Raw genomic sequence first — 20,877 nt, 5'->3', positions numbered from 1 at the left:
GACTTCCAAGAGCTTCTCACCATTTCATGACATACATTATCTTTTAATTTCACAGTCATCCTTGAAATCCAGGTGGAGTGGGAGAGAGATTTGTTTCAGTTTGCATTTTAGTGCAAAGCTTCCCAGTTTGCAAAATTGTACATGAACCAAAACTTGTCTCCAGTAGTAGATAGGTAGCCGTGTTGGTCTGCCATAGTCAAAATAAAAAAATTCCTTCCAGTAGCACCTTAAAGACCAACTAAGTTAGTTCTTGGTATGAGCTTTCGTGTGCATGCACACTTCTTCAGATATTCAGTGTGTATCTGAAGAAGTGTGCATGCACACGAAAGCTCATACCAAGAACTAACTTAGTTGGTCTTTAAGGTGCTACTGGAAGGAATTTTTTTATCGAAACTTGTCTGTTCTTTGAAATTTCTTCTCTGAATTTTTCTCTGAATTTCGCAATGCAGTTCTTCAACTTTGGAGGAGGAGGAGGAAGAGGAAGAGGAAGAGGAAGAGGAAGAGGAAGAGGAGGAGGAGGAAGAAGAAGAAGAAGAAGAAGAAGAAGAAGAAGAAGAAGAAGAAGAAGAAGAAGAAACCAGTACAAAACTGCCTCTAGAAAGGGATGGTGTCATCCAATGGCTTTCCCAAAAGTGCATGTGTTCGGAGATGTGTGCATTAAAACGCTGCCAAATTATTCTAAGGTCTTTTCATGAATAAATAAAATCGGAAGGTGGATGTGGAAACAGGGCATGCTGAACTTGAGACATGAGAAACCGAGATAAACTGAAATTGAAAGCTCCATCCGTCCCTAAGCATAAGATGGGCTGCTGTGACGCTGAGGATAATTGCTGGCTTGTAATAGCAAGCAACAAATCGCACCTGCAGCGTGAGTGGGAGAGAGGAAGGTTGTGTTAATCTAGTCAGGGGAGGTCCTTTTCCTCCTTGGAAGTAGTCGTGATCCCTGTGGAGCTGTCATGAAGGTGTGGGTGGATCCCAAAGAGATGGAGGCAGAGAGTTGGAACTAGGTGACCTGGAGGAGGGCCTGAGCACAGTGAGGGTTGCAGCGGTGGCACCTCGAGAAATGTCAGAACTGGCAGAGGGAGCTGTTGATGAGCAGGGTCAGGAGGTGGGAGGAGGTTCAAGAGGGATGCCAGAGAAATGTTCCGCCCCTTCCGCAAGGGATGTTGCTGCCCCAGCTGCCAGCCCCGCCTGCCCCTCCTGTCACTAAGGAATTGGGAGAGAGCTGCTGCTTTCTCTGACCCTTTTCTTTCATGTGTTTTTCAGTGCGTTTGCAAAGACATAGGGGGATATTTGGCTCTTTTCAAAATGGCTGCTACAGCTGCTTTCGCTTTGTGTAGTAAAGATTTCCTCCTCCAAGTCACACTCACACAGTAATACCTTTGCATCCTGATCTGCATTTTGACCAGCTCAGAATCCTTTTGCCATCTCTACACCTGTGTAAAGGGTGAAGCCATCCCTCAGCTGCTTTCTTTTAGAAATCCCTTTATTTAGAATTCCAGGCCACCAATCTCTCTCTCTCTCTCTCTCTCTCTCTCTCTCTCTCTCTCTCTCTCTCATTTTCCTCTTTTTCATCAGCAAACACCTGTTCATCCAGGGCCCAAACAAATGACTCAACTTTGCCAGATGTTGTGTTTGCTTCAGAAAGGATATTGAAATCCGGCTGGCTTCTTTCCCTGTAGAAGACACTGTAATTCCACCAGGTCTTCCCAAAAGGATAATCCTGGCCTATTTATGGTTCAGTTTGGAACATTATAATGTTATTCTAATGGGTTTTTATCTGGTACTAATATATTGCATTGACTTCTGTTTTGTACATTGCTTTGTGGTTCTTTTGACTACAAAGAATTAAGAAATGTTCTAAAGAAATAAAATGGCAACACCAGGACATAACCCACTAACTTGTACTCAGAGTAGACCCACAGAACTTAATAGATCTGTGTTAGCCATATCGATTAATTTCTTTTCTTTTTTTCAAGATGTTTTATTAGTTTTACAAATAAAATGTACAAATAAGCACACATCAATAAAGTCATACTGTATGTGGACATTGTCCGAATTTTGCAACTTCTCCCCTATTATTATTATTATTATTATTATTATTATTATTTGTTACTTATTCCCTACCCATCTGGCTGGGTTTCCCAAGCCACTATGGGTAGCTCCCAACAGAATTAAAAGCACAATACAACATCAAACATTTAAAACTTCCCTAAACAGGGCTGCCTTCAGATGTCTTCTAAAAATCAGATAGTTGTTTATTTCCTTGACATCTGATGGGAGGGCGTTCCACAGGGTGGGTGCCACCACCAAGAAGGCCCCCTGCCTGGTTCCCTGTAACTTCACTTCTTGCAGGGAGGGAACCGCTAGAAGGCCCTCAGAACTGGACCTCAGTGTCCGGGCTGAAAGATTGGGATGGAGACATTCCTTCAGGTATACTGGGATGAGGCCGTTTAGGGCTTTAAATACCAGCACCAATGACTAATTTCAGTGGGTCTACTCAGAGTCAGATTAGCATTGACTGCATCCTACTGGAAGCCATTTTACATTGACTTAGACTGGTTCTTCTTGTTCAATACTGACTGCACAGACTGGCAGTGGCTGTCTCAGACTCTGGCCCGTCCCAGGAATAGTGCAGAACTTATTCCCACTATTCTCTTGCCTTGTGGAGCCCCATGTAGCAGAAGAGGGAAAGATCCCCGTCTTAAGACCTGGACAACTAATGCTGTCAGTCAACAGTCCTGGCCATGTTGGCCCAGTGGCCTGACTCAGGATTAGGCCCCTTTATACATCCAAGGAGAGATGCCACATCATTGTAAAACTGCCCAAATATCTGACCAGATTTAGGGGCTCCCATCCTGCCTCTCCCCCAATTCAATCTGGGTTGGACTCCAGACACCCTAGGGTCAACATCTGATCCGAAAATGAATCTGGATCTCCAGTGAAATTCACCCAGAAGCACCGACTAGCAGGGTGATCATGTCTGTTGGCTTTAGGAAAGCAGTATCCAAGCCAGCTTGCCAAAGGATGAGATAATGGGCTACCCAGTTGCATCTGTTGCCTCCATCTGCCGCTGAGTCCAATGGCCCAACTGTGGATTTTTAATAAACTTTCATAGAACAGCTGCTTCCCATTAAAAGCTTATTATTTCACAGTTTGGGTTGGGGCGTGGAAGAAACTGAGGCAAGAATCTGAAAACATCCCCAAATCAGACTTGTTTAGAATTCTCCCCAAACCCAGCTATGATTTGTTTAGGGATATTACTTTATTACTCCTTCACAGATCACTGCCTTGCCATGACGAAGGGGCTTGAATAACTCAGAGAAGCTATGAGCTATGCCATGCAGGGCCACCCAAGATGGACAGGTCATAGTGGAGAGTTTTGACCAAAAGTGATCCACCTGGAGCAGGAACCGGCAAGCCACTCCAGTATCCCTGCCAAGAAAACTTCATGGACAAAGACAACAGACATATAAAGTAGTGATGTATGGAAGTAAGAGCTGGACCATAAAGAAGACTGATTGCCGAAGGATTTATGCTTTTGAATTCTGGTGCTGGAGGAGACTCTTGAGAGTCCCATGGACTGAAAGAAGATCAAACCTCTCCATTCTGAAGGAAATCAGCCCTGAGGGCTCACTGGAAGGACAGATCGTGAAGCTGAGGCTCCAATACTTTGGCCACCTCATGAGAAGAGAAGACTCCCTGGAAAAGACCCTGATGTTGGGAAAGATGGAGGGCACAAGGAGAAGGGGACGACAGAGGGCAAGATGGTTGGACAGTGTTCTTGAAGCTACCAGCATGAGCTTGACCAAACTGCGGGAGGCAGTGGAAGACAGGAGTGCCTGGCGTGCTCTGGTCCAGGGGGTCACGAATAGTCGGACACGACTAAATAACTAAACAACAACATACCAAAAGACCAGGGGAAATTGTTTATGTATGCAACCACGGCTGCCAGGATGCTCTTTGCACAGAGATGGAAAGAAGACACCTCTATGGTTTCCCCAGTAGTGATGTATGGAAGTGAGAGCTGGACCATAAAGAAGGCAGATCGCCGAAGAATTGATGCTTTTGAATTATGGTGCTGGAGGAGACTCTTGAGAGTCCCATGGACTGCAAGAAGATCAAACCTCTCCATTCTGAAGGAAATCAGCCCTGAGTGCTCCCTGGAAGGACAGATCCTGAAGCTGAGGCTCCAAGACTTTGGCCACCTCATGAGAAGAGAAGACTCCCTGGAAAAGACCCTGATGTTGGGAAAGATGGAGGGCACAAGGAGAAGGGGACGACAGAGGACGAGATGGTGGGACAGTGTTCTCGAAACGACCAGCATGAGTTTGACCAAACTGCGGGAGGCAGTGGAAGACAGAAGTGCCTGGCGTTCTCTGGTCCATGGGGTCACGAAGAGTCGGACACGACTAAACGACTAAACAACAACATTACTTTATGTTTTGATTTGCAAAACCACTTTTCAATATATGTATTTAATGGTGCTATGTTTCAGCTCCAAAAGGGGACATTTCAGCAGCCTCAGATTTATGCAGAAATGGGTGGAAGTTAGTGCTTTTTTTCAGCCAGAGTGTGCCAGAGCGCAGTTCCAGCACCTCTCAGGTGGGCGCGATTGCGGGCTGACACTCCCCCCTCCTGCTCTTGCCTCTACATATTTCTGAGAAACCCAAAGCGAACATTTCAAGTCAAAACAGAAGCTGGCCAGCATGAGTGAGTCTACACTATTTTTTTTTAGATCTGTGATTCCACCTAGCTCCTAGCTGCTCCTAGCCATGATTGGTCAAGCTACGGGGCAGGGCCAATTTGTATTTCCTTTTCTTCAATCCATCTCCCATGTAGTGGAAGTGGGTTTTAAGATTTTCAGCCAGGCCGCTACGATTGCACATGAACGGTCCAAAGGAAGGGGGTCAGACAGATCTGACCCAGGCTGGTTTCAGAAGGAACTGAAATTCCAAAGTCCAGACTGATGGAAATACCTTTCTGCTTGCCTGGAGAAAACAGGGGAAAGTTGCTTAGTGACAAGAGCATAAAGAGAGTCCTATCGGGAAATTGCCAAAAATATGTAGAGGTTTTACTTTCTTAGGTTCCATGATCACTGCAAATGGTGACAGCAGTCACGAAATTAAAAGACGCCTGCTTCTTGGGAGAAAAGCAATGACAAACCTAGACAGCATCTTAAAAAGCAGAGACATCACCTTGCCGACAAAGGTCCGTATAGTTAAAGCTATGGTTTTCCCAGTAGTGAAGTTTGGAAGTGAGAGCTGGACCATAAAGAAGGCTGATTGCTGAAGAATTGATGCTTTTGAATTATGGCCCCGGAGGAGACTCTTGAGAGTCCCATGGACTGAAAGAAGATCAAACCTATCCATTCTGAAGGAAATCAGCCCTGAGGGCTCACTGGAAGGACAGATCCTGAAGCTGAGGCTCCAATACTTTGGCCACCTCATGAGAAGAGAAGACTCCCTGGAAAAGACCCTGATGTTGGGAAAGATGGAGGGCACAAGGAGAAGGGGACGACAGAGGACGAGATGGTTGGACAGTGTTCTCAAAGCAACCAACTGCGGGAGGCAGTGGAAGACAGGAGTGCCTGGCATGCTCTGGTCCATGGGGTCACGAAGAGTCGGACACGACTAAACAACTAAACAACAACGATGTAGACAAAGCATAGATTGTGCTGATATAGACCTTTTCCACCAATCAGAGGGGTCTGGAGGGTGGGACAATGGGTACAGCATAAGGGCAAACAGCATATATTGTGCATTGAAATCTGTATTCCTCACTCGGGCATCGGGAAATCATTCCACTGAGTCGTTGATGTTGCCACTTCAAAATAAACTGCCTCTTTCCACTTACTGCCTCCTTGTCATTGGCTAAAGGAGAGGCAGTGTGGCGGGGAGTTCCGCAGGTTACAGAACCTTCCAATTTTGCCTCTGGCCCTGTCCATCACTGGCATGCAGGCCTCACAAAGTTTCCCATAAGAAACAGGTCCCGCGTGCTGATAGATATTCCCCAGCTCTGCCAATTGCTGCCTCACCTGCCTTCTTCGCTCTGAGCCTACAGGAGAAGATGCTTTTTCCAGGTATGGACCCAGTCACTCAAACTGCCAAGGCAGACCTGTTCTCTGCTGGGTGCATTTTGCCAGAGTCTGGCAGCAGTGTTTGCCGATAGCATTGCACCTGCTGAATAATGCAAGGCCTGAAATCTGGGGATTCGCTTTCTCCCGAAAGCAAGAAGAGGCCAGAAGACCAAAGAAAACCATGAAACAAACATCAAGCGTGAATCCTCCAATGAGGGCAAAGGGAGACTTCAGTTCTTGCCCAAAGAAATTCTCTCTCCTTCTCTAAAGAACCTCTAGCAATCGTGTTGGGAATTCTGGTTTTCGTTGGGTTGACAAGTAGGGCTTATCTGGTGGCAGGTTAAAGCAAGACAGCGGTTCAAGGGAAAGAGGTTTGAAAAGGAAATTTGGAGGTAAAAGGCTCGAGTTTGACTCATGCATGTATGTAATGCAAGGTTCTTGTTTTCTGTTAGGGTTCAATCTTCTATTCTGACCTGAGCAAAGTGTGTGTCAACTAGGGAAGTGGGCGGGCTGTTTGCCTGGAAGCATAAAATGCATGGAAGAAACTGAAATGTGAACCACATACCCTCCAACATCTCTCTGATGAAAACAGGGATGTCTTATTCAACAACAACAACAACAACAACAATTATTATTATTATTATTATTATTATTATTATTATTATTGTTGTTGTTGTTGTTGTTGTTGTTGTTGTTGTACCCCCCCATCTGACTGGGTTGCCTCGGCCACTCTGGGTAGCTTCCAACATATATAAAAACATAATAAAACATTAAACATTAAAAAAACTTACTGTATTGGCCTGAATAAGCCTCACTTTTTTTACAAATTCCGACCATGTGGCTTAAATTTGCGACCTTACAAAAATTCGCTTTTACGATATCGCTGCTGAAAGAGACATATGGTAAAACAGAATGGGTGTGAGTGCCTGTGGAATTTTAAGGGAGCGGCTTATATTCAAGTATTGTATTTTTCTCCCCCCCCCCCTTGAATTTTAAAGGTGTTGTTTATATTCAGGTGTGGCTTATATTTGGGCCAATACGGTACATATACAGGACTGCCTTCAGGTCTCTTCTAGAGGTTGTAGAGTTACTTATCTCCTTGGCTCAGCAGTCGCATAACTCCATACCCTCCAGCATCTCTCTGATGAAAATAGGGACATCCTAAAAAGGGTGGGGGATGCAGGTAGCACTGTGGGTTAAACCACAGAGCCGAAGACTTGCCGATCAGAAGGTTGGCGTTTTGAATATCGCAACGGGGTGAGCTCCCGTTGCTCGGTCCCTGCTCCTGCCAACCTAGCAGTTCAAAAGCACGTCAAAGTGCAAGTAGATAGATAGGTACCGCTCCGGTGGGAAGGTAAACGGCGTTTCCATGCACTGCTCTGGTTCACCAGAAGTGGCTTAGTCATGCTGGTTGCATGACCCAGAAGCTGTACGCCGGCTCCCTCAGCCAGTAAGGTGAGATGAGTGCCACAACCCCAGAGTCAGTCACGATTGGACCTAATGGGCAGGGGTCCCTTTACCCTTTACCTTTAAAGTAAAGCCGCTTCTGGCGAACCAGAGCAGTGCACAGAAACACCGTTTACCTTCCCGCCGGAGGGGTACCTATTTATCTACTTGCACTTTGACGTGCTTTCGAACTGCTAGGTTGGCAGGAGCAGGGACCGAGCAACAGGAGCTCACCCTGTCGCAGGGATTCGAACCGCCAACCTCCCAATCGGCAAGTCCTAGGCTCTGTGGTTTAACCCACAGCTCCACCAGCCTTTACCTTAAAAGGGGTGGGGAACACTCCGGGATCAAATCAGAACCCGGGGTGTCTTTTGTGAATCTAGAACAGTTCCTGGAAAATAGGGACACGGGGTGGATCTAGACCCAGAGGGAAAAACACTATAAATAAGTCAGCAACGTGATCATTATAAGGGGGAAAATCTCTCTGGTGCCATCTGGTGTTTATAACACATTCAAATTGCTGTTTCTTTGCTAATGTAGCTGAGTCCTTGGAGGGTCTGGAACCATGTGGGTCCTTTGTGCATGTATGGGTGCTTCCTGATCATGGCCCTGCAAGTTCCTTCTGAATTCGCTCTGGAGGCCTAATATTATTGCTCAAGCACAGCAGGTTCTGGGAAGGAGGGGACTGGTTCTGTGAGGCAAGTAACCTGAGGTCCAGAGATAAAGGGTGGCACCAACGGTTCAGAACCTACTTTCGAACAGGAATGATCAAATTACCGGTTTTTTTTTCCGCCCTATAGGACGCACTTTTCCCCCTCCAAAAATGAAGGGGAAATGTGTGTGCGTCCTATGGGGCGAATGCAGGCTTTCCCGGGCTTCCTGCAGCTCTGCACCACCCTCCGGATCCCGGCACGAAGCCACACGGGGCTCCGGAGGGTAGCGCAGAGCTGCCTGCATTCCGAAGCCTGGTGCGCGCTGAAGAGCGCCCCCGGACTTCGCGCACCTCTCCGCAAGCCTGGGGAGACCGGCGCGGCTCCCTAGGCTTGCAGATAGCAGGCTGTTTTGGGGGCTGGGGTCGGGGGAAGCTCGGGCTTCCCCCACGCCTGCCCCGTGCCTGGGGAGGGGAAAAAATTTTCTTTATTCCCCCCCCCCCCCCAAAAAAATTTAGGTGCGTCCTATGGGGCAGTGCGTCCTATGGGGCGAAAAATACGGTACTTTAATAGTGGCTGACTTTTTGAGTGCCGTCCATGTAGAAACACTGGGCCATTATAAAGAGATTTAGTGGTTCTTAATTGATTGGTGATGTGGTAATGCTGGATTGTATTATTTATGCAAATTGATTTTCTCTGGAGTTAAAGATCTGACTGGGGCAAACCTTGCTATGTTGAGCTCGTATTTTGCACAATTTGTATACGGTGTCTGTTTGATAATGTGTGGTTTGCTATGCCTAATAAATGATATTTGATTTGATAAAGGGCATCAGATTCTTCAGTAGCCCTGCTAAGGTGAATGAGCATCTCCTTCCCAAAGAAGAGCCACTCTGCATATGCTCAGGGGCACTTTGCCCTTGGGTCTTTGAAAAAGACATCAAAGTGTTTTGGGTCCTAGGTGCCATCCTCTTTTGAGACAAAAGGTAGGAACGATGCAATTTCTGCATGCAGTGCATGTCGGGGAATTGTTGTGTCAGCATTCCCAGTTTTACAGTGGTGCCTCGCAAGACGAAAAGAATCCGTTCTGTGATTCTCTTCGTCTAGCGGTTTTTTTGTCTTGTGAAGCAAGCCCATTGACGGATTAGCGGATTAGCGCTATTAGCGGCTTTTAGCGGCTTATCTGCTGATCGGATCAGCTGATAAGCGGCTTAGCGGCTTAGAAAAAGGGGGGAGGGGAAAAACCTGCAGGAACTCGCAAGGCATTGTCGTCTTGCGAAGCAAGCCCATAGGAAATTCATTTTGCGAAGCACCTCCAAAACGGAAAACCCTTTCGTCTAGCGGGTTTTCCGTCTTGCGAGGCATTCGTCTTGCGGGGCACCACTGTACTCAGTGATTTTATGAGTTTCCATCTCGGCTTAACAGGCTGAATTATTTATTGCCGAGTTATTTTTACATCCTCATCCCTGTCCACACTAGCTAATGAGTTTTCAACATTTGGAGAGGCAGGTTACTAATCTTCAGGGCCCAATAAAAACATCAGAGACCTCTTATGTGGTTGGTGCGCATTGCTCTGCTCCGCTAGTTCCGTAATTGCAAAGAGACTTCTTGATCTGCTGGAATGACAGGATGCAAGATTAATTCCCTCTTGCTCATCTTCGACCTGGGTGCTAAGAGACTCGCCGAGTAATGATGATGAAAGCTGCCTGTTTCAGTCAGGTCGACAGTGACCCAGATGAAATGATTTACTGATCCGTCCTAAATATCTTGATCAAATTTACTTGGAGATTTAAAGGGGTTCGTGGAGGTGATGGGGAGATGCAAAACATGTTAAAGAACGTGTTCGTCACTCCCTGAAGCTGGCCGCGTTGTTGCTGTGTCTCAGGTAGGCTGTATTCTGAACCATGCTTAGAAAACAGTCTTATATAGAGATCTGGCTGTAGCTCAGTGCTTCAGCATCTGTTCTGAGTGAAGAACGCCCCACATTCAATCCCCAACACATCTAAGTAAGGCTGGGAAAAGATTCGCTGTCAGATAATTTCTAAAGCCATTGCTAGTCAGTGTGAAGGACATTGATCTAGATCAGGGGTCTGCAACCGGTGGCTCCGGAGCCGCATGTGGCTCTTTTACACCTTTGCCGCGGCTCCGGGGTGGATACTAGCGAGGGGAGGAGGCGCATTGTGCGCCCCAACACTCCCCACTGTGGCGGGCGCTGTACTGGCTGTGACGTCGCATGGGGGCAGTGCGTGCGTTAGTCACGCACCGTCCCGACGTCACCTTCCCACTCGCCCGCCCGCCCGCTACATTGTAAGGGGCATGTACGCTGGTCACTGCATTGAAAGGGGGCATGTACGCTGGTCACTGTTTTAAAGGGGAGTGAAGAATACACACACACAAAAAGGTAACTTGTTAATTTTTCTATGAGGAGGAGTAATTCTGAGGGGTCAAACAAAGAAATAATAAAAAAGTGAGAAAAAAGTTATTTTTATAATGACGAGTTTTGCGGCTCCCAGTTTTTCCCCCCTTTGGAAACGGGTCCAAGTGGCTCTTTTTGTCTTAAAGGTTGCAGACCCCTGATCTAGATGGAGTAATGGTCTGATTCAGTATGAGGTCCTATAACAATGGGTCCAGCTAGTCTGGTGTTGTCTCCTTGGACTCACAGTGCCCTAGAGGACCTTTGGGCACTAGGCTAGTGACTACACACACATACACACACACAATCATAGAATTGGAAGATACACCAAGCGTCCTCTAGTCCAGGCATAGGCAAACTCGGCCCTCCAAATGTTTTGGGACTACAACTCCCATCATCTCTAGCTAGCAGGACCAGTGGTCAGGGGTGATTAACCCACAAGCACACAAGTATAAATATAAAAACAGTTTCAAGCAACAATAGCATTAAATCAATTCCAATCCAAGATACTATAGATTTTTAGGAGGCTTGTTGATAAAGAAACATCTTTAGCAGGTGCCAAAAAGACAATTGGGTAGTTGCTTCAGGTAATATACGCTCCTTGGTAACCATCTCTGAAAACTGCTTACATAAGATTGCTTTAGAGAAGAGATGTGTCGTCATGGAAATATATTAACAGCAATAAAACTATCCTTCCTCTCTTATTTTCCACTCCAAAAATCATTATCCCTTCCCCATTTATTTTCAGGTTGGGGGTTTTGCTGGCAGATACTATTGGGTTTAAGCCAGCTATCCTCCTCCTTTTTACACCCAGGCCGGCCTCCCCATCAAAGAGTTATGAATTCTTAAAAACGAGTCAGGTTTCTCTTCCTTTCTCTTTCTCGACTTTATTGCAAATTTATTCCTATTCCTACAAGACGGGAGCAACCAGCAAGAGGTAATTTTAATCTTTTAACGGTTGTTCTCGAGCTCCGGTATTTTTTCTGACTCGGAAAGAAAGGGGCAGCTCTCTCGTCTAATACTTCCTAAAACAAAGGAATTTCTTTGTTACCTCTTGTACTTCTCTGATGTTCTCTCACTACGTGAGCTCTGCAGTGAATTCCCCCTTCCCCCTCATTCCACTACAAAGAACTCATAAGCCACCTACTCCCAGCATCTAGGAACATCCTAACTAGAGGAGGGAGGGAGCATGGACCCCTAGTACCACTGAAACTAGCACAGGGGCAAACAAAAGAGGAAGCCTTCACCCCGGTGTCCACAGCCCAACAAGACAACAGCAACAAAAAACCCTGACTGTGGCCTAGGACCCACGTACCTACAGGACCGCCTCTCCTGCTATGCCCCACGGAGGACCTGAAGGTCCACAAATAACAACACTTTGGAGGTCCCCGAACCTCAAGGACATTAGATTGGTTTCAACTAGGGCCAGGGCCTTTTCAGTACTGGCCCCGACTTGGTGGAACGCTCTGCCACAAGAGACTAGGGCCCTGCGGGACTTAACATCTTTCCGCAGGGCCTGCAAGACAGAACTGTTCCGCCTGGCCTTCGGTTTGGACTCAGTCTGACCCTTATGTTTCCTTCCCCTTATGGTCTTGATTTATCAGCTACTTTTAAAATGAGGCTGCATTTTAAATTGCATTTTAACCTGTATTTTAAATTGTGTTTTTTTCCCTATTATGTTTTTACTGTGATTCTATTGGTGTTAGCCACCCTGAGCCCGGCTCTGGCCGGGGAGGGCGGGGTATAAATTAATTATTATTATTATTACTACTACTACTAAAATTGATATGGCTAATTTGACCCAACAACCTCCTTCCCCTTCACACAAGGAAAACAAAGCTCACTGACGTCAACTGAAAGCAACCAACCATGCCCTCAAAAAAAAAGTACCGTATTTTTCGCTCTATAAGACGCACCAGACCACAAGGCGCACCTAGTTTTTGGAGGAGGAAAACAAGAAAAAAATATTCTGAATCTCAGAAGCCAGAACAGCAAGAGGGATCGCTGCGCAGTGAAAGCAGCAATCCCTCTTGCTGTTCTGGCTTCTGGGATAGCTGCACAGCCTGCATTCGCTCCATAAGACGCACACACATTTCCCCTTACCTTTTAGGAGGGAAAAAGTGATTCTTATAGAGTAAAAAATATGGTATTCTCTCGCAGCCAACGAAAACCAGCTCTACAGTTCTTCGATTCTATTTGGACAGTACCTCTAGAGTCATGTTCAAGTCCTCCATTCTCGTCTTGACATTCATTATTCATTGTGACACATCTGAACTGTGTGGGCTTCAAGAGGATCCACCGGCAACCAGGCTAATTGGTTGGCAATGAAGTAACAGGTTTCAGTGAAGAGGCCTTCATAATGGGCCTTCTGTCACGCTCCTGCGTCTTCAAGGCAAGCAGCCGAGACTCATTTATTTCCAGCTTCAGTTGCACTCAACGTCTGCGGCAGTCTTTGGAATGAAGCCGCAAACGGCCTCGTCGCCGCTGCTCTGGGTGACCGGCTCTGAGCCACAAAAGAGCTCGCAGCCTGGAAAACTGCCGTGGAAAGAGCTTGAAGCCTGCAAACAGTTCCTCCTGTGAAAGGAGGGCAAGGCTGTCATATATGGCTTGCTTTGACTTCACTGAAGGAAGCCGCAATGCTTCTTAATTCCAGTTGCTAGGAACCACAGGAAGCGGAAATGCTCTCGTGCTTGGGTTCTGCTTGCTGGTTTCTCATGGACACCTGGTTGGCCTGTGCGGTACCAGGATTCTGGACTAGATGGGCCATTGGCCTGATCCAGTAGGCTCATCTTCTGCTCCTTCTGTTGCTGTGCTTTCCTTTGGACCACATCAGTGAGGCCGAGAGGGGAGTCTTGTCATCTAAGCAGCCCAGGACCTCCAGAGAGCCAGTGTGGCGTAGTGAGTCGTGGAGCAGAGCAGCCCAAGCCCAAGCCTGAGCCGCTCAAAGAAAAACCGGACCCAAAAAACATTTCCTTTAAAATGTAAAAATCCACCTGGATGGGAATGTTGGCCCCCCCAAAAGAGGACATGTCCAGGTTTTCCCAGGTGCATAAATCAGATTATCAGCTTAAAGGTAAAGGGACCCCTGACCATTAGGTCCAGTCGTGGCCGACTCTGGGGTTGCGGCGCTCATCTCGCTTTATTGGCCGAGGGAACTGGTGTACAGCTTCCGGGTCATGTGGCCAGCATGACTAAGCCACTTCTGGCGAACCAGAGCAGTGCATGGAAACGCCGTTTACCTTCCCGCTGGAGCTGTACCTATTTATCTACTTGCACTTTGACGTGCTTTCGAACTGCTAGGTTGGCAGGAGCAGGGACCGAGCAACGGGAGCTCACCCCGTCACAGGGATTCGAACCGCTGACCTTCTGATCAGCAAGCCCTAGGCTCTGTGGTTTAAAACCCACAGCGCCACCCGTGTCCCTGATTATCAGCTTGGAGCATGATAAAGCAAGAAGAGGCAGCCCAGGCAGGAAGTTAGCAGCGTTACAGCTTCCTGCCAAGACAAACAAAGGAAATGTTCTCTCTAGAGTTCTCTCTAGCAAATTATCTAGCAAAACATGAATCGTTGGTTCCACTGTAATAATGTCCCACGATTTGCTGGAGGGTTTTGTTATGCAATGGCTGGCAAAGTATTTTGTGGTTATTAAGATAATCCTGTTCTCATTCATTTGCTTGTTTGAATTTGCACAGCTCTTAATGTGGACCCCCAAACAAAAGGGTCCTCGTTAAAGCTGCTTTTAATGCTTAGTTTCGGTCTTTACTAAGGCTGATTACAAGACCTTTCATACTAGGAAAATAAACAAGGATGCAATTACTGCTCAGAGTCAGACAAAAACTGGCCCCCTTATTATCTGATCTTTCAGAGCAGTAGCTGCATCCCTGTTTATTTTTCCTGGTATGAAAAGCTAGGGAATATACTAAGTATCAAAACCAACTATATCGGTAGTGAGTTACTGGAAATATGAAGCTCAGTTCCCACCATGAGAGGAGTGAGAAAGTGACTGCGGCAGAGGGAATGTAATCCGCAAAATGACTTACATACTACGAAAGCTATGGAACCGAAACAGACATTTTTTTAAAACGCTGGTATATTATTTATTTATGCATATATTCATTTGTTTTAATGATATGCTGCATTTTGTTTTTTAAAAAAGCTTGTAAAGGTAATCAAGCAAAATTGAATGCAATATATAAAAACCAAATTAAATACATTATACAAAATGACAGTATGCTACCAAGCCAAGTTCGAGTTGTTGTTATTAGTATACCAAGCCCTTAACAACATGGTTCCAGATTACCTACGAGACCATGTTAAGGATAGGCTCCATGAGTTCTAGCAGGAGGATAAAGATCTGTTCTTGTTAAGCTTCAGGGCCAATTCCCATCGGTCTCAATGACTCATTTTCAGTGTCCATTGAGCTCCTTAATATTCTGTGAGCCCCAGGTTCTTCTCCCTAATCCAGGATGGAAACAACAACAAAAAAGGAGCAAAGAATTCTGGATTCTAAATGGGAAAAATAAGCATTAAGCAATCAAAACAGGGTAGCTCAGTTGGTGAGAACATGGTGCTGATTGTTTTGTTAGCCCCCAAATGGAAAACGAGCGAGGTCCTAACCAAAGAAGAATAGCAACTTAAGTTGACAGAATATGCACAGCTTGCGGACTTAACATATAGAATAAGAGAACAAGGAGAACATTTGTTCAGTCCCTGTATGGGACAGCTGAATAAGTCCTGCATTTCAGGGGGTGGACTAGATGATCCTCAGGGTCCCTTCCAAGTCTACAATTCTATGATTCTATTAAAATACTTCATGCAACTCAACTCAATAATGTCACATAAATTAGCACGGCTTACAAAAAATATTCAACACACAGAATTTGAGACCCTACTTGAAGTGTTTCACCAGCAAGGCATGGTTGTGTATAGCTCACCAGAATACTGACGATCTTTGCTTTTATTGTTATTTTAAGTTTCTAGATACAGTGGTGCCTCGCAAGCTGAAATTAATTCATTCCGCAAGTTTTTTTGTCTAGCGAATTTTTCGTCTTGCGAAGCACGGTGTCGGAAAAGTTTTGGAAAAGCTTCAAAAATCACCAGAAACCTCAAAAAAGGCTACCACACCGCGTTCTATGAGTTGCTCCTCGAAGTCAAGTTGCAACTGTATTAAGGGTGTTAAGAAAAAGGAAACAAACGTTTTCGTCTTGCTAAGCAAGCCCATAGGGAAATTCGTCTTGCGAAGCAGATCAAAAACCGCAAAACCTTTCGTCTAGCGAGTTTTTCGTCTTGCAGGGCACCACTGTACCATGGTTACAGTTGTAGGTGTGTAAGTACTAAAAAGATGGAGTGTCTTTCCATTTTTGTATGCTAGGGTTGAGTAAGGGACGCGGGTGGCACTGTGGGTTAAACCACAGAGCCTAGGACTTGCCGATCAGAAGGTTGGCGGTTCGAATCCCCGCGACGGGGTGAGCTCCCGTTGCTTTGTGCCAGCTCCTGCCAACCTAGCAGTTCGAAAGCACATCAAAGTGCAAGTAGATAAATAGGTACCGCTCCGGCGAGAAGGTAAATGGCGTTTCCATGTGCTGCTTTGGTTCGCCAGAAGCGGCTTAGTCATGCTGGCCACATGACCCGGAAGCTGTAGGCCAGCTCCCTTGGCCAATAAAGATGAGCACGGCAACCCCAGAGTCGGTCACGACTGGACCTAATGGTCAGCGATCCCCTTTACCTTTACCTTTAGGGTTGAGTAAAACCTCAAAAAATATGTTGAGGATGTCAGTGTTTGTAGAAAAGCAAAAAAAAAAGAAGGAAAGGGTTCTGACCTCCCTTTATCTTCTCAGTCTCCTTGTCGGCACATAAAGAGTCCACGGGAATATCCTTGCAGAGTTTTATTAAAAGTCTTTGTGCAAAACACGACTGAATACACACCAGCACCAACCAACCCAAACACCAGCCTCAGCCCAAACCAACATCTCTCACATATATATACAGCCTGCTGCAAGCCGCTGAGTCATGCTGACCCAGCTTTATTCACATTAAAGAAACAGCGGCCATTTTAGCCGTGACACCCCTTCTGTTTCTTAAATGCGAAAAACCCCAACAGAAACAATACATACATACATTATATACATAAACCCAGTTTTGTCATTAATTCATTATGGCATGTTGCTGGCAAAGGCTTGGTAAACAAATCAGCAATATTATCTTGTGACTGACGATACTCCAGTTTGATTACCCCATTCTGTACACAATCTCTCACATTCGCATGACGGATAGCAATATGTTTTGATGCGGATTTCATTATTTCCGAGCCCGCTAATGCAATGCACAATTGGCTATCTTCATACACTTGGATAGGCAAATCTACTTTACAATCTAGATCTTTTAGTATCTGTATAAACCACATGATTTCGTTGCATGCTAGCGATAGGCTCCCATATTCTGCCTCACAGGATGAGGTCGCAACAAATCCTTGTTTCTTTGACCTCCATCCAATTATGGAATTGGCAAACATCATAACCATTCCACTTGTAGATTTTCTAGTAGCTACACAGCTTCCCCAGTCCGCATCAACAAATACTTCTAGTTTTTCATCTTGTGTACTAGAGATCTTCAAACATACATTTAATGTCCCCTTTAGATATCTGATAAGCCTTTTCAAAGCACACCAATCAGCAGTACTGGGTTTAGATACACGTTGGCTCAGAACATTTGTAGCACATGCAATGTCTGGCCTTGACCACTGGCTTAAATACAACAGTGATCCTATTTTTGAGTGATACAACTCAGGCTGATCAAATTCATCATCACACACTGTCTTTGGGAAATCTGGTGTCATGGGAGTCTGAACTGGCTTGCAGTTTTCCATGCCAAACTGCTCTATTAAATGAAGAATTTTCTCTTTCTGGCTCAATAGGAAGCTTCCATCTGCTTCCTGCCTTACTTCTACTCCCAAGTAATTGCTTACAGGCCCTAAGGCTTTAAGTTTAAACCTCTTTTCCAATTGACTTGTGAGCTTCTGGATCTCATCTGTGGAACTCCCTGCTACAAGCAAATCATCAACAAAGACTAAGAGCATTAGATATTTGTTGCCTGTCCCCTTGGTGTACAGACATGGATCAGCCACACTCCTTTTAAAACCAAGTTTTACAAGGGCTTCATTTAAACACTGGTTCCAACACCTTCAACTTTGTTTGAGACCATAAACAGCCTTTCTCAAACGCCAGACTGCACCATTCCCCTCTTCAAACCCAGGGGGTTGTCTCATTAACACTTCATGGTCTAAATTTGCATGCAGATATGCAGCATCAACATCAAAATGGTGCACTGCTAGTTGTCTTACAGCAGCAATGGAAAGCATTAAACGAAAAGTTTCACTCTTTACCGTGGGAGAAAACACTTCATCATAACTCTCCCCTTTAATCTGAGTGAACCCTCTGGCTACTAATCTGGCTCGAAAACGTGGTTCCCCAGATGCAAGGGTCTTCCTTTTGTAAACCCACTTGCATGACACCACTCTGCCACCAGGTGGCGGCATTATGACCTCAAACACTTTGTTACGTTTAAAAGAGTCCATTTCTTCTTTCATAGCTTGTTCCCACAAAGCACGTTCCCCAGGGGGTAAGTCTAAGACTTCATTATAACTTTGTGGTTCCACACAACTCACATTGCATACTCTCACTCCTCCTAGGGTCAAACGTTGAGGAGGTACACCCTTGTTTGAACGCTGGGAGCGTCTAGGCACAACTACTTCTTCTTCCCCCCTTATCTCTGGCTCTTCTTCCTCTTCCTCTGGAGAAGTATTATCTATTGCCACATCTTTTGGGGAAATCTGTGCCTCCTCCTCATCCTGCTCCTGTGTTGCCAATGGCTGAGAAGGAGCCTCTTCTCTTACTTGCAGGGGCAGTAGGCAATCAGGGTTGGCATGGATCGCAGTCCATCTGTACTGGTCAGCGAAGTCTGCACTTCGTGACAGAACCACGCGTCCTGGGCGTAAATTGAAACGCCACCCTTTGCCATAGGACTGATATCCCACAAACCGCAGTTTCTGCACTCTAGCGCCCCCTTTCTGGCGCTGAGCTTTGGGAATGTTTACATGTGCCAAGAACCCCAATTATGGAGCATTGTCCACTCTGGTTCTTTCCCAAACAACACACGATATGGAATATCTTTTATAGAGCTAGACCAGGTTCTATTAATCAAAAAGTTCGCGGTCAGAAAAGCCTCGCCCCACAGCCTATGGTTGTGACCCAATCCTGCATCCACTAGCAGGCAGTCCTTTACTGACTGTATCACAGCCCCACGTCTTTCACACAGACCATTTTCAGCAGGGCTATAAGGGTTAGTCAAACGGTGAGTGATCCCCTTACGTCGCAACCATGCCCCAAATTGTTTGTTCAGAAATTCTCCGCCCCTATCTGTTTGCAGCTGCACAACAGGGCGAGCGAAGAGCTTTTCAGCTTGGGCAACCCATTCTCTGAATGTGGGGAAACACTCAGATTTCTGCTTTAACAAAAACAGCCAACTAAAACGTGATTTGTCATCTATTACCAGAAAAGCATATCTGGCGCCCCCTTCAGTCTTCTGTGGAAAAGGGCCTATCACGTCACAATGGACAAGTTCTAAAACCTCTTTAGATACTCTGTCGCTTTTAGAAGCCACAGGCTTCCTCTTAGATTTGGCCATTTTACATACATTGCAATCTAGGAAACAGTTACAGCTATTTACTTTTAGGTTCTTGCACACCTTTTGCATCTCTGAAAGCACACGGAAATTGGCGTGACCCAGTTTTCTGTGCAGTTGATGTACACACCCCCTATGAACTGGCAAATTATCCTGAACCACCTGGGCTGCTTTAACAGGCTTGTCCTGCATTACATATAACCCATTTTCCAACTTTGCATGGCCACATACCTGAGTTCCATTCTTTATCAGACAGCCATCCTGCGTGAACTTAACACTATACCCTGCATTAATCAAACAGCTTACAGACAGCAAACAGTAGTCCAAACTGCTGACAAACAGAGTTTCTGGTAGAGTAGTGTTCAAGCACTGCAGGAAACATGTTCCCTGGCCATCAATCTTGCTTCTACGACCATCAGCAAGATAAATTGAGTCTTTTCCATCAGCTGGCTTCTCCAGGGTCTTAAAGTCCTCCTGACTATTGCAGATAATCCTGCTGCTGCCAGAGTCCAGCAACCATGTTCCTCGAGGTATCTTTCTCTCCTCCCGAGAAAATGCAGACACAAACTGAGCAGAACGCGTGTTCTTCTTCTCTGAAGAGAACCCCTTCTGCTTACGTTTCTGTGTCGATTGCTGTCTCTGCTCCATGTCGTCTCCTGGAAGTCTTGCCCTGCATTGACGTTGGAGATGCCCGGGTTGGTTGCATCTATAGCACCTCCTCACCGCCATGGCCAAGTCCAAACCTTGGCGTTGCTCCATTGGCAGATTCTGCTGCTGGCCCCCTTTGCTGTAACTCCTCCGCTCTTGGAGTTCAGCCTGTCTATCTGACCTTCTTTCTGCTTCTTCGGTCAATCTGCCAACCACATACTCAAGGGTCAGATCTCGAGGACGCATACTCTCCATGCTGTTAATCACAGGCAACCAGCTTTCAGGCAAACTTGAAAGGATAATGTAGGTTTGGTCAGTCTCATCATAACGCTTACCTCTCTGTTGTAGTTGAAGAAACAGAGATTTCAGCGTTTGAAGATGAGTTGCCAAACTCTCACCTTCTTTCATAACAGTCCTGAACAGCCTTCTGGTCAGAGAAATGATAGTTCCAGCAGTTTCTCTGACATGCATTGCCCTTAATAAGTTCCAGCACTCAAACGCTGTGCTGGCATTTGCTACATGCAATAACTGAGAGTTGCTCAAACACAGCATAATTTGGGCACGGGCCCTTTCATCTAGCCGTTTTTTCTCAGCAGAGTCCCGTCTCAAAACCTCAGTTTCAACACAGTCCCATAGTCCATCTCTCCTTAACAACTGCTGCATTTTAATTGACCAACTCAGCCAGTTGCTCTCTGAGAGAAGTTCAAAAGGGATGCCTCCCCCAATATTTACAACTTGGGAAGACTGGAAATCTGCCATCTCTGCTGGTGCTTGCTGAGCCCCTTCTGTGGGGCCTCCAGCAATCTCTCCTGACTCTCTCTTTAGAGTCCAACTAGATGGTCCTGGCTGGCACTCACCGGCTTCTAACTGCTGCCTCTGTTGACCCTCAGGTCCCGCCTGGCTCTGCAACTGGTGTAGCCGCTCTGTGAGTCGCCTACTGTGGTCCTCTAGCAGTTCAAACTGTTC

The sequence above is a fragment of the Podarcis liolepis genome (assembly GCF_965112155.1).
Source record: "Podarcis liolepis genome assembly, chromosome: 6".
NCBI lineage: Eukaryota > Metazoa > Chordata > Lepidosauria > Squamata > Lacertidae > Podarcis > Podarcis liolepis.
This window is presented reverse-complemented; position numbering follows the sequence as displayed.